The sequence below is a fragment of the Dermacentor silvarum genome, chromosome 6, assembly GCF_013339745.2.
Source record: "Dermacentor silvarum isolate Dsil-2018 chromosome 6, BIME_Dsil_1.4, whole genome shotgun sequence".
Classification (NCBI taxonomy): Eukaryota; Metazoa; Arthropoda; class Arachnida; order Ixodida; family Ixodidae; genus Dermacentor; species Dermacentor silvarum.
This window is the reverse complement of record NC_051159.1, coordinates 153,799,311-153,813,015: the sequence shown is the minus strand read 5'-3', so window position 1 is coordinate 153,813,015 and position 13,705 is coordinate 153,799,311. Positions and strand designations below refer to the sequence as shown.

The window sequence follows — 13,705 nt, the reverse complement described above, 5'->3', positions numbered from 1 at the left end:
AGAATAGAGTACGTTCGCATTCTCTTGCATGCTTTGCGATGTGAGCGGTACCGAAGGGTAAATCAATGAAACAAAGAAAAGGAAAGGCCAACTCCGTCCTGCAGTCGGTGGTTCGCGCAGAGGGATGTGCGTTGCCGCCTTTGTTCTATTATCATGTTCACAACTTCAAAGTACAAGGAGCGAGCCGTACAACTAACGCCTTGTGAGCATGTTTTGACGGAAATAATGGATAATATTTTTTCGACGACCGGTGCGATACATCGGATGTGCAGGCCGGTACTATATATAGGCTGCATGGGCACTCTGCATCGATACATAAACACATGGAACCGCACGCGCTTGCATTTCGCGTCGTTCCTTCGATCACCTTTCGCGCTCCGTCAGTTATTTCGCTCCAGGCTCGCTTTCAGTAACCCGTCGATCTCGTTCTCCCAAGTGACTTTCCACTCGTCGGGGCGTTTCTCTTATTCACGAAGGCAGCTCGAAGGAATTCTCGCGCGCACCACGTAGTACTTTAGAAGGAGTGACGCTTGTAAACAAAACGAAGAGCTTGGGGGGCGAGCCCGCGTCTCGACGTGCGAGACGCGCGCCTTTCGCCATGGCCTCAATGAGCTCAGATGGGAGCGCGCACACACACACACACACTTGTCCCGTCGGCGCCGCTTGAATGGGCCCGTCGTTGCCTCCTCTCCTTGCGGCGCCGGCGCGGCGTGGATGGCTGCGTTCGCCGACGCTGACTTTTGCTATCGCCTCGGCGGCTCTGCACGGCCCGTGGTCCGCTCCGTTTGCTGCCGTTGCTGTCCTTATCGTACGCGCCGGGTTGCAAAACGGCCCGGCCGGCCGTGCCTAGGAAGGAGCGGGGCAATCAGCGGCCAGGCCGGAGCGCGTCGCGCTTCTGCGTCCTATCTCTCTCTCTCTCGTGCACGCTCGACGTCGTTGATAGCAGCCGCAGCTCCGTCCCGGGCTTCGCTCGCACTAAAGGAAAGGGAAAACGACGACGAATGAATGTCTTGACGTAACATGTGGCCGTCTCTCATTGCGTCGTGCGGGCGTGCGGAGCAACGATCCGCTTGTGTGTGCAGTGCTAAAGGTTGTGCGTAAGACGTGCTCAGTGCACAGTTGGATACGGCGTGATACAGCGGGATCGCGGAAGAGCGAAGAGATCGCTTGCAAAACGTTTCCGACCGGTGCTCCGGATGGTCGCAGCTGCGTCTTCGACGTCACGGCAAGCTCCTTCGGTTTCTCCGCGACGCCGCATCTCGTCCTTGTGAATACGTGATTAGTGGCTGCGTGTGTGAGTCGTTGACTTGCGGCAGTTGCCGGCCAAGTCTTGGCCACTAACCACCAAGCTAGTCTACTGCGGCAGTCATTCGTTCATCCATCCAACCATCCACCCAGGATATACGAGTATACAGAGCGGAGATGTCGTCGCCAGCTAACAGCCGCCGCCTACCTGTAAGACCAACGGCCACCGCTCGCTGTATCGCGAAGCAGTGGCACGCTTATTTCTCTTCTGACGGCAATAGCCTTTCTCTCTTATTCTTTGTTTTTAACAAAACCTAAACTCTACATGCTTTTGCTCCGAGTAAATGCCGTTTAGTGCACGCCTGAGGCGCATGTCAGCGTGTCTTGAGAAGCCGCGGGTACAACCTATAAAAGTTGTAAATGGCCCTATACAGCTTCTCTACGCGTAAAGGTGTACCGTGAAGCTTCTTACACGTTGAGAACAGCGAAGCATGCAAGCTGAGAAATCATAACCCTTTACGAGCGCTCTTCCGGTCGGTAGTGAATAACCTAGAAGGAGGTATATAGGAGGAGGTCTGCGAAGTGCGAGCAAGCACCAGAGAAGGCGGAATCACGGAAGCGCTTCGTTGTACCGCCAATACGGGGGCGTGTTTCCAGCCATAAAGCTTCCCTGCTGTACAGTGCGTGCCGGCGAACAATTTATGCAAGGCTGGCCGCGCTGTGTATAAAAAGAGAATATCCGCGCACGAGCCCTGCCGCTCGGCAGTCGCACCGACGATGGCGCGGCGGCGCAAAAGTTTTTAAGGTCCCCGTAGTTCGCAACGTACACGAATGTATATACATACACAAGCGGCCTGGCGCCATGCACCGGGGCCATGTAGTGGGGTCGTAGCGGAGATATACATTCGGCTATACAGTATGCGACGGCCCAAGCGGGGGCCTTGTGAGTCAGGAAATAATATAAGTGCCGGGAGGGAAGGGGTGGAACGCTGCGCGCTCGCGTTCTACAGTATATATACATATATACGCGGTGCTTTGTTCGGGAAATGAAGGGCCGGGTCCTCTCCTTTGTATACAATATACGTACACACACGTTGGCTTAATGGCCTCTAATTATTCTCTCTGTTCAACTCGAGAAACGGGAGGACACCACGACGAAGGCTTACAAGTGTATATCATCGCTATATATATATATATATATATATATATATATATATATATATATATATATATATATGCATACAAGGCGCCGCCTTCAGCGCGCCGTGTGGGCCCTTCCTTCCTTCCTTTTGGAAGCAGACAGATGAGGCTCGTTAGATTCCTCGACTTAGTAGCACAAACCAAGACGGCGTTTCTTTCCTTCGTCTTTTTTTTTTTTTTCGTCATTTCGTGCCGACTGTCCCTCTCGGCGTTTGCATTTTGGGACGGGATCGCCTCGGGCTTGCTTGGTTCTCGAGGATTGCGCATGTTTACATGGTTCGCGAATACGGAAGCTAGTTCTATAGTCTGCGCGCATTGACTGCGTGAATGGTTGCGCTGCTTTTACGTATCGTTGCATAAAGTATTCACCGGTTGGCGCTCCTTGGAACTTTTTCGCGCCGAAGGGAGTTGAAGCTTCCGAGTGAGAACCGCGAAAAAATTTTGCGCTCTGCGTGTCGCGTTTCTGCGGCCGTCATCACGTGTACTTTAAATTCCGCACTTCCCGCACTGTATAGTTGCTTCTGGTATACCGACACAGTTTGCCTTTTGTGTACCACAAGGACAGCCTTCACTGCAACCCTGCGTCTATGGAGATGCGATTTAGTGCTAGTAATTATTGCGTTTTAGTTAATAGCCAAGCGTCTACGCGATTAAGTCAGGGACATTTTGCCTACGAGTCCCTCAGCGAACGACGTCCTACTTTTCCGTGGATACCTTGTAACGAATCGTGGTCCACAGTAATTACGAAATATGACAAAGTTGGATGACATGTCTTGCGAGCTGTAATTGGCGAGCGTCCGAGATGAAGTAACGAAAGCGGCCTTCTCCAAGCTTTCCTATACCTTGGGCCACGCTTCTGGCTTGCACGGCAGACAAGCCAGAGTGCGCAGGCCAACGAGGAATAAAGAAAACCACCGTCGGGTAGCTCGTTGGCCGTGGCTACATCTCCAGACAATTATTTTTTCTTTTCTGTTGCCCATACACCGCAGCTCTCTTCGCCCGCCGCATTAATCATTCGCGGCAGTTGAACACGGAAACTAGCCAAGTGTTATTTCACATGCATCGCTGCGTCGTAATGCTCTTCCCCTTTTAACTTTCGAGGCACGGATGGCGATGCGTACGAAAACCTATTACAACTCGGAACGTGACTTCTTTCTGCATCGCGCTTGCCGAAAACTCAGTACTAACGTTTTTCCTTGCTAATTTTATGCAACTTCAACGTTATTCATGCGCATTTACATTCGGAGTGCTCCGTTGGGTCTTGCGTAAGTAACAGTTCAAACTTGGTAAATGCGGACGGTAAATCGCTGACGCGTAAGGGGGCGTGCAACCAGCTCAGTCGCCCTGCAGTAGAACATGTCCGCCGGCTTGCATTAGGCGATCGCTCCATCTTATTAGGCGTTCAGAAATTGTGGTTACGATAGTTTCGCGGCCTTTGGAAAGGTACGCGAGTATTTCCGCCTCATTACTTCGTAACATGTCCTGTACAAGTTTTCTCCCACGTGTACACCTTCGCGGTGACCAAAGCCTATAGTGCAAAGAAACGTAAGCAACGGGGCAAAAAAAAAAGAAAGAAAAATAACACACACGCACGCAAAGAAACTAATTCGCAAGCGCCGAAGGTCAAGCCACAATTAGCCCTGACTGCGTCGAGTGCATCGCCGACTCGCTGACAATTAAGCCGAAGCAATCAGCCGCACTCAACTACTACGCGAAAACAAGCTCGAAGTGCTCCCAGTGTTTGTTGGAAACTCGACACTATATCAATGCCGCCACGCACGTGAGTTGCGAGCCAAAAAAGCAAGAAACTCTCGCACCCACTCCCGATTGGTTTGGTCGCGGACGAAACCGCATCAGCCGCGGCAGGGCCATTAGTGCTGTAGCCGCGCCGAGACTTACAAAGCCGAGCTAATGCTTCGGGTGTGTGAGCTTTGTTCATTTGTTATTTCGAGGACACGTGTGTAAGCGCGCGCCAAACTTCAAATAGCGCTGCTGCGGCGACCTGTCTCGCGATTGTTTCTCCCGCTGCCCGCGACTTGGATGCTGCCGCGCTTATTCCGATCACGTCTAAGCGACGCGGCGGCCGCAGACGGGTGGGCCCTCTTTCGGGTATGGCGCGCTGCTACCGTTGTTCGGATATGGCCCGCTGATGCGCCCCGCGTGACCCCGTTTTACGGAACAAGCTGTGTAAACGCCGGGCACGTGTGTGCTTCAGTTGTCCGAACGTTTCTGGCATGGTCCGGTGGGCCGACACAGGAATGCATGTCGCCGGCACCTCTGGTGAAAAAAAAAAAAGTAAAAGAAAGGGGGGAGGAGGAGGGTTGCAGTGAGGGGAGAGAGAGAGTGTGCGTCAGTAGCTTCACGTGTAAAACTCTATCCACGCTTATGAGTTAGTGCAGTTTTCGGATGTGACAAAAGGCGGGTGTTGGAGAGAATCGCCGTCTGACCTTGCCCGATAATATGCGACTGGAAGCCGTTTTAGCAGTGTCTTGTCTTTCATGACTATTGAGCGCACCTTTGTCAATATTAGTCAGCGCCACGTAAGCCTCAGTATGAAAAGTGAGAACTGTTTAGTGTTAACCTGTCGTTGGAAGTACTACGTATTCAAGGTGTACACTTGTTTCGCTCCGCACTTCGCGAATTCAATCACCGCGGTTCGAGAGCCAGGCTCGCGCTAGTGGAGTATGAGCCCGGCAACCTCTTATAAGTTATTTATGTCTCCGCTACCGCGATTCCTCAAGGTTTAAATAGTTCTAGTGCCGCACGGTGTGCGTCATGCGAAGCGGAACAAATGACTACTACATGCGGGCGCCGCCATGTTTACAAGTAAACGGCGCTGATAGCGAAGCGCAGCAGCGCCTGAACCATAATGCGTATACGTATTATCGGACTATATGTTCTAGGTCGTTCTATATCGTTGAGTATTCTTAACAGAGTTAACATATAGTCTAGAAAGTGCACGCGGGAATCCAATGTGATGTGTCGTCCGCCGCATAGACGCGAAAAAGCGCGAGCCTTCACAGCGCAAAAAGCGAAATAAAGGCTCAAGCTGACAGAATTTCTTTTTCTTGCACAGAAATAAAGATCATCTGCGAAAATACTGACAGATATGTGAAATGAGAATCTCGTGATCAAGTTCGGTTTTCGTTGTACGTACTAAATAAGTCATCTTTGTTGGTTCGTAACAAACCCACAGACACTTTAGAAGAATAGTGCAGCAGTATACCATATCTGTGCAGGCCAATTCCTCTCCCTCTCAAGCGTACATGGATCTTTAATTTAATTCTTCACCAGTGCGATGTTGCGCGTCGACCGGTTGGCCGCATTTTCGCACTATAACGGAAACATTCGCGTTGCTGCGTGAATACAAAGCGTCTTTTGTTTGTGCTTCGGCCTTTATCTCCGCATTCCTAGTACCATAACTGTTTCGCGTCGTCAAAAAAGCATGGCCGACGTCGTCGCCTTGTCCATTCAGAACTCGGGCGCTTATATATGCACGCGCACACACACATATACCCGACGTGCGAGAGAAACGAGACGATTTACGCGCCAGAAAGATTGTAACGCACACTCGCCGTTGGGGAACGGGACATGGCCGGCGTTGAAGCAAGGCAGAGGGAAGGCGCCTTATCTCGGCCGGCGGAAATGCCTGCCAGCGTGTCTCGTTCCTCCGTGGTGGTGGTTCCTCTCTGCTCGCCGCGTCCCGATCTTGTTTGCAGTCCTGCAGTCGTACGCAGGCCCTCGGGTGCGCGTTTAGTAGTGTGCGTAATTCCTCGCGACAGTTGCGGGCAGCGCCGCGGTAGGTATGCAGCCGCGGTCCCCTTGCATCTGTCCTCTCGTATCGCGTCTTCTTCCCAGGTGCTGTCTCGTTCAGTTCTGCCGCTGTATGTTTTAGACCTTCCCGATATTTCGTGCTGCGCGTGTGTCGGCCTTGTCTGCCATGCTTACTTCGCGTCAACAAATGTTATACATAAATCAGCTACGGCTGCTCCGTGGTCTTCATAAACCTCCCGAGCGCTGTACTCGTTGCTTTCCATGCACCACAGCTTGAACATGATGCGTAGGGAGAACCTTCATGTTCGGTGGTTTCTATATAGAGCGCTGTCACCGCCTCCTTCGCCTCAAATTCGTTCGCCCTAACTTGTCTCTGCAGCAACCACCAGGTTCGCGGACTCGCCAAGCGCACCTTTGTCGTGTGTTTCCACGACAGCGTGCGTATGAGCTTACACACATCAAAAGTTAGGATGTATTGCGCGATCCTCGACTCTCGGAAGTGCTGCACTCAACTAACCGGCCGACTCGGTGTACAGATTTGAGCGCATCGTGAATACGACGACGACGAGGAAAAGGGGGATGGCGGCCTTTCCTCGTACATGTCGTATCCGAGATCGGCTGCCGTCGGCTGTGTCGGCGTCGGTAGCCTCGTTGTATGGGACCGCCTACGCGTTATTATTTTTTTTTCTTCTTCGAGCGGAGTTCATGCGCGAGCGTCAACCGTGGAAGCGCGCCACTCCACCTCCCAAACGAAGCCGCCCCCTTTGACGGAATGCACGCCACCGACGAGAGGCGAGGGCCGCCGCTTAGCAAGCTGCTGCCGGGCGGCGAAGTCTTGTTTACTCGACACGATTCGCACGGCTGAATGCGACGCGCGCTCGCGCGCGTTTTGCGTTTGCGCGTGTTGTGCTCTCCAGAGGTGTAGTACTATACGCCATACGTGCCCTTGCATGGTTCCCTTCCTTCCGCCTGTTTAGCGTGAACATCGCGTTTACGCTTAGCTCTGTGTTCGTTCCGTGCTCCGAGTCGGGGACGCAACTAATTGGAGTTTCTGTTGAAGGCGGCGGCATACGCGATGAGTATTCTGACGTCGCAAGAGTTCGTATACGTCGCGATGCACAAGTTCCCTTCAAAAGCGCTTCCTCAAGCTGCGCGCAGTTTCCGAAGGAGCTCAGTTCTTTAACTGTTACTGTCAGCTTCATTTCTTGCCGAACGTATGCGAAAAGTCTATTGAGGCAACTCCAGGTCGGTTTGCTAACAGCAATGACGAAGTAGGCATTAGCAATGAGAAAACGCTGTTTGTGCGATCTTTAAGTACGAATGGCTAAATCGCCATGAACATAAGCTTAGATTGCGATGAGAAGCTTACCTTGAAGCGTGCGCAGCTCCGAGAGCGCTTCCCGGAAATATCTTATTAATAAAATAAAAATAAAGCTAGGTCATTCGGTTCGGTATTCTCATACCACAAATAAGTCTAGAATCAATTTTCCTCTGATCATCCTTCCGTTCACATAAAGACGTTCAATCCATCCTACTTTTTCGGCACCCCTCTACCGTGAACTGTCTCGTGGTCTGCCCGCTCGATGCCATTGGACGTATAGATTCGCTGGAGGATGTACTCACTTTTTATTGGCCATCGGCTCGTTTCGACTCAATCGGAGACCTCAGGTATTCTAAGGGCTCGTTTAACCATTATACATATGTGATGTCACACGTTACCACACGACTCATCTATAACTCATCGAAATACTTGCGTAGTTTAATTACTCTGTTTGCCTTTGCACTGGTGCCAAATAGGCACGCGCGTGCGCGTCTGGGGGCGCGTAGATACAGATCATGGTACGTAGAGTTGGATTAGGACGGACGTGCGTTGTGGTATCTATAGAAAGCTGGATTCACGCGACGGGGGGGGGGGGGGGGGGGGGGGGATGACGTCGCTGATCTTCGGGATGACGTCGCTGATCTTCTCCGAAGATCAGCGACGTCACACTCCTCTGCGTATTCAGCCAGCGATCTGACCCGTCGGGCGAACCCGGCTTAAAGCGGACCACCGGAAAAAGCGGCATAAGCCGAAGGACCCTTCTTGCGTCGTACACGTCGCGTTGGTCGCATTTCGTCACTGCCGCGCAACACAGGCAAACCATGCGTGTCAGGCGTTCGCTTCCTTCCATCCTTCCTGTAAAATTCCGATGAAAATAGCAATGTTTCTTACACGAAATCTTGGCTCGATATCGCGTGCTGCCCGGGGCGACCTGAGCAGATAACGACGAAGTAGAAAGAGCAGGCAACAGATCGGGAACGGCGAGGTGTAGAGAAAAATAAAATAAAAAAAGGAAGAAAAAGGAAACAACGACGGCACTGTGGACGGAAGCTTACCGCCGCCACCGTATTTCGGAGCATCTTCCAGCCTAGCATGAACAGGCCATATATACGTCGTAATACTCGGAGGAAGGGTGCCTGTGGCGAGCGCACGCGACTGACCCGTTCTGTGAGAGATGCGAGAGAACCCGTTGCTGCTAGTTGTCGAAGTGCGCGGCGCACCTCGACGCCGGCTCCACGTGGAGGCATGGTGCTCTGCGGGCGGCCTGATTAACCGGGGCGGCGCCTGAGCAGCAGCGCGGTTATCGGAGAGAATCCCTGCGTCCCTCACCCCCCGACAAACGGCGCTCTCCTCCTCTTTCTAATAGAGTTATATCCAGCGGCTTGCGGCGGTGGCCGTACGGGCCATGCAAGCGGCCCCGCTATGTCGTTGGTGATTTTTGTGTTCTTTTTCCGAGCCGTGAAGATGCTATCGCTCTCCCCCCCCATTTCTTTTCCCTCTTTCTCTCCAAAATCTCGCGCCCATTTCGGGCACCGCGGATGGCCTGGTTCTGTTCCTTGTTTTCTTTTTCTTTTTTTTTGAGTGCTCTGCTAGTTTCTTTATTTATTATTTTTTTCGTTTGCTTTATGGTTTCTCTTCGTCTGTTTCCCCTATATGAAAATATTTTCATAAACAGGGCTTTTTCCCATTTTTTTTTAGAAATTTAGACTCAACGTATACTTGTCTATTAATGATTCGTCTAGTATTAATTCCGGAGCGCACTTACCGAATTACGTAACACCTTTTTTCTTCTCCCTTGCGCCCGTCTTACGCTGTATTTGCTTGAGCCGAATATCCGGCTGGATTTAATACGTCGTTCAGTTTGGCAACCGCTGCGTGGAACGAGGAGAGAGAGAGAAAAAGGTAAAGGAAAGACAGGGACGTTAACCAGAGGTTATCTCCGGTTGGCTACCCTGTACCGGGGGAGGGGTAAAGGGATGCGAACGAGGAACTAAGCGAAGAAGGAAGGTAGCTGGACACTTGTGCCGACTGTGCAAGAGCTTTTACTGAAACACAAAAGGCACATCGATAATATACATTGACTGTGCGCACGGGCTAACCAGACACCATTGCTCACGCTCCCTACTCTAGAAGATAAAGATTGCGAAAACATAACTATAACTAATTGAATCTTCACGTGGTATAAAAGCTTAAGCTCACTGTCAGAATACTACACGTCCTGAGCAACCTTTATGCACTAAAAACGCGCTCATATTTGCGCAGTAATCGAATTGCATATGCAGAACACACGTCTGTTACTATTGCATAATTTCTGGGGTCTGCACTTCGTCGTAGCGTTTAACATGCCTTCTCTTAAACAAGGAGGTTGCGTCGGTCGTTCTCGCCATGCGTTAGAACTCGTGTATCTGCTTGGAAATGTTTTCGGATATCCATTCGCTTGCTCTTGGAAGGAGATGCCCGGACCTTTTGACATTTAGCCGCAATTTGCGTGACCGTCTCTTCTACGCTGCCCCTCTGTAGTTCTTTCCTTTAACTTCTTCGCCTTTAAATGGAGAAAGGAGAATGGCGAAACGGCGTTATATGTATGTTCCTGATGGGAGGAATTTCTATTAGATGGAAATACGGCCAGTTTCTCGCCGAATATATTAACATCCCATTCCCAGGAATTGTCCGGAGTGCCCTCCTTTGCAACCTTATTGGCTACGCGATGCATTTCTTTCTTTTCTTTCTTTTTCGTTCTGAGCTTTATTTCGCTATTTTTGTTCTTCTTCGTTCTTTCTTTCTTTCCTTTTTTGTATCTTGCTTCCGTAATAGTCCTGTCCGCCGTCGTTACAACCACCATCGAGTCCATGAGTAGCCAGTGGCAGCAAATTTTAATTCTTCCTGTCCAAAAATTGAAGCGAAGCAGTGTCCAATTCAAGTGCATCTCAACCCACAAAAATGAAGATTAGTCAATTTTGAATAATACCCATAATTTTCGTCGTAGGATCGAACGATCGCCGCGCCATATATAGTTCCGTATAGTAATTGTCGTAGAAAACTGTGGATGAGAAGCTGATAAGCGATTGGCTTGCTACAGCAACCGGAAAGCACAACATGCCGTCACCGGTGCCAGGCTGTTTTATCTGTGATTTTTGCTGAACCATCGTCCCATAGAGAAATAAGTACAGGCAGCGGAACAAGCGACGTGGTAGTAGCGTAAATTCGCTGCCCAACTGTAATATACGAAGATTTCGAACTCTGACGGTTGAATATTCATGCAGCTGTGTGACTTTTGGAGCCTTTCACTTCATGAAGTAATATTTGCGCGCTTAGTGAGTGAGTGGTTATCTCTGCTAAGTGGCTAATTGCAGCAACTTCTTCTGGAAAGCTCGACGAAGCGCCTTTGGAGATACGAACGTAGTATTGCGTATATGTCTTATCTCTATGAACACAGTGTAAGCATTGAAGGCTGAAAAGAGAGTAGGAATTTAAAAAAAAATGAGAGAGAAGGCAGGGGGATGGGGGTGGCGACTCTACGTAGGAGTTCGTTATTTCGCAGCGAATTCCTTTTGCATTCTGCTTGCTCTTCCTACTGCGCCATTTTCAGGGCGGAAAAAGAAAGCGAGAGAGAAAAGAGAGAGCAAAAAAAAAAAAACTAAAGATGGAGCAGGGTTGTAAACCGCCAGAAACGCCAACAATTTAAAGCAAAGAATAACATAAAGCAAATGAAGCGTTCCAATTGTGTATACTCCGTAGCACAGTCCCCTCAGACACAGCGACATTTTATCTCAAACATTCCGCAGCGCAGCAGTTCCCATTTCAGCCGGCGGCGAGCATTCGCGTGTTTTGCACCACAGAAAAGGAAACTTGGGGGATCAGTCCCTTTGTTTCGAATTCTTACCTCGAGCAAGCTTTAGGTGATGTCACGTGGGTCGTTGATTCGCGCTCCAGTTCTTCCTTCTCGACCAGCGTTTTCTGCGTTGTATCTCCCTTACATTGCTTCGTTGCTCACGTATATGTCCCATTTTCTCTTTTCACTTTCCAATGTGTGGCACAACCACATACGTGGAAACCCGCTCTAGATACATGTGTGTGTGTGTGTGTGTGTGTGTGTGTGTGTGTGTGTGTGTGTGTGTGTGTGTGTGTGTGTGTGTGTGTGTGTGTGTGTGTGTGTGTCTGTGCGTGCGCGTGCGCGCGCGCGCGCATGCTTACGTGCTTGGCACGCGCCTAAACGAATGCGGTGGTCCCATCTGCAGTAGGCGCGACGAGGGAGCATCGCTCCCCGGACCGGAAGCTCGAGAAGTCCTTCTTGTCCGTGTGTTTCCTAATGTCGACTTGATGACGCCGTCATAGACTCGCCGATAAGCTCTTCTCGACGACGAGGACGCACACACATGCATGTTTATTTTGCTGCCCTTTTTTTTTCCGGTTTCTCCCACTTCAACATTCGCGTGACTTATTTCTTCTTGACGGCGTTTTGTTTTTGTATTTTTTTTTGTTTTGTTTTTTGTTCAATAGCCTCGATTTCCCTCTCTGCTGATTCTAGCGCCTTCGGCGTCTCTTCGCCCCTATCAGGTTTCACTTTCGGAACTCCTTACACCACCCTTCCAGCTTCTTCATTTTTTTTCTTTTATTTTAATCTTTTTCTTTTTCTATTTTCATTTGTGTGTTGTTAACTTTGCCCGTGCTGTGCATCCTGCTGAATTCCCGTAGTGAGATTTCCGACTGGCAAATTTGTAGGGGGCGTGTAAAGAAAGAAGAAAATGTTGGAAAAGGCATAAATACTTTGATCACTTCCTTGCTCCTCACCCAGGTAACTTTCTTTCTTTCTTTCTTTCTTTCTTTCTTTCTTTCTTTCTTTCTTTCTTTCTTTCTTTCTTTCTTTCTTTCTTTCTTTCTTTCTTTCTCTTCTTTCTTTCTTTCTTTCTTTCTTTCTTTGATACTTCTGTGTGCTTTGAAATTGCGTCTGTCCGTGCCTCTTGCTGCGCCTATGGGAGACGGCTGTGATGAAAACGAGGCAAGGGATAAACACAGATGTGGAATTGAGAAGGCACAGCGCTTTTTGCTCTTGCGAGTCGGAAACGCGGATAGCGTTGGTCACACACGCTTCTTTGTTGATTCTTTATTTTCCTTCTTTCGCAAGGCTTAATTTCTCTCTCTCTCTTTTTTTTTTTTCGTGTTCGTACCTCTCTCAAACTTCCGCTTCTTTTTCGCGAGCTTTCCGCGTCGCGGCTCATTTGGGATTATAGCCAGTCCCTTCTCGGAGTCCACAAAGTTCACGGGAGCGGCGACGAGAACTCAGAGCCATGTCACAAGAGGGGGCAATCTCTTTGGACTGTTCTCTGGTTTCTTTGAACTTTTTTTTTGTACCTCTCTTCTTTCACCGACTTTTCATTCCTCGCATACTGTCAGCCAGCGAGGCATTCGAAGTAAAAAGGGCGCGCACGTAACCTAATTTGGTCCTCGTAGTATCCGCGCAACGTTATTGAAGCTTGAGAGGGTGACTTAATGGAGAGGGAATCAGGGTTCCTTTGGCTGTTTGAATGCATAAAGAACGCATTCGTGATCAGCTGGAAAATAAGCACACATATCAATCACGAGTCCTGCTCGTGCGGTGGACAAATTCGTGCTAGCCAACATCCATAACAGCCGACACGAGATGTAAGTGCAGTGGTGGCCGTAGTGATCGGCTCGCACAAACATGGGGCCGAATCCACCAAGCTTTTCGTACGTAAGTGTTTTTTGCACTGACAGGCGGCCTTCGCTGATCATATGTGCCCGACGTCGCGATTGGCTGGCAACTGCGCTTACGAAAATTTCTGGCCTAAGAACTGTCTTTGAAATACGGGCTCTGTTCACAACATAAACATGACTCAACATGGGCAGAAGACTCGACGGTAAATGGCAGCTGATTCCAGCTTCTCGTGCTTTTATTTTTACTTCTGCGTACACTGGCATTCCTACGTTCGTTTACAGCTCTTTATGTGTTTATTGTCTTCTGCTCTGTGCACATATTCATTCTTCCATGTGCCACAGGGACTAAATTCACAAAGAATTTCGTGTGTGCGTGCTGTTTGCCGTTGACCTGCCCCATTCGCTAATAACATGTCCAACATGATGATTAGTTCTCAGTTACTCTTACGAACAGTTCCAGCGTAACAACTTTTTTCGTGAATACGAACC

The 13,705-nt window shown here is 49.7% G+C and overlaps 1 protein-coding gene across 6 annotated transcripts in view; it reads left to right on the top strand.

Annotated features, from left to right (window-relative positions):
• The window catches only part of LOC119456274 (protein TANC2-like), a 271,072-nt gene that overhangs the window by 118,730 nt on the left and 138,637 nt on the right, over positions 1-13,705 (top strand). Inside the window, exon 1 of one of the 6 annotated variants that reach the window (XM_049669657.1) lies at positions 1,058-1,455. The exons of the other annotated variants lie outside the window; for them this stretch is intronic. The gene's annotated coding sequence lies outside the window, so the exon portion shown is untranslated. Of the gene's footprint in view, positions 1-1,057; positions 1,456-13,705 lie in introns of those variants that run through there. 6 annotated transcript variants of the gene reach the window in all.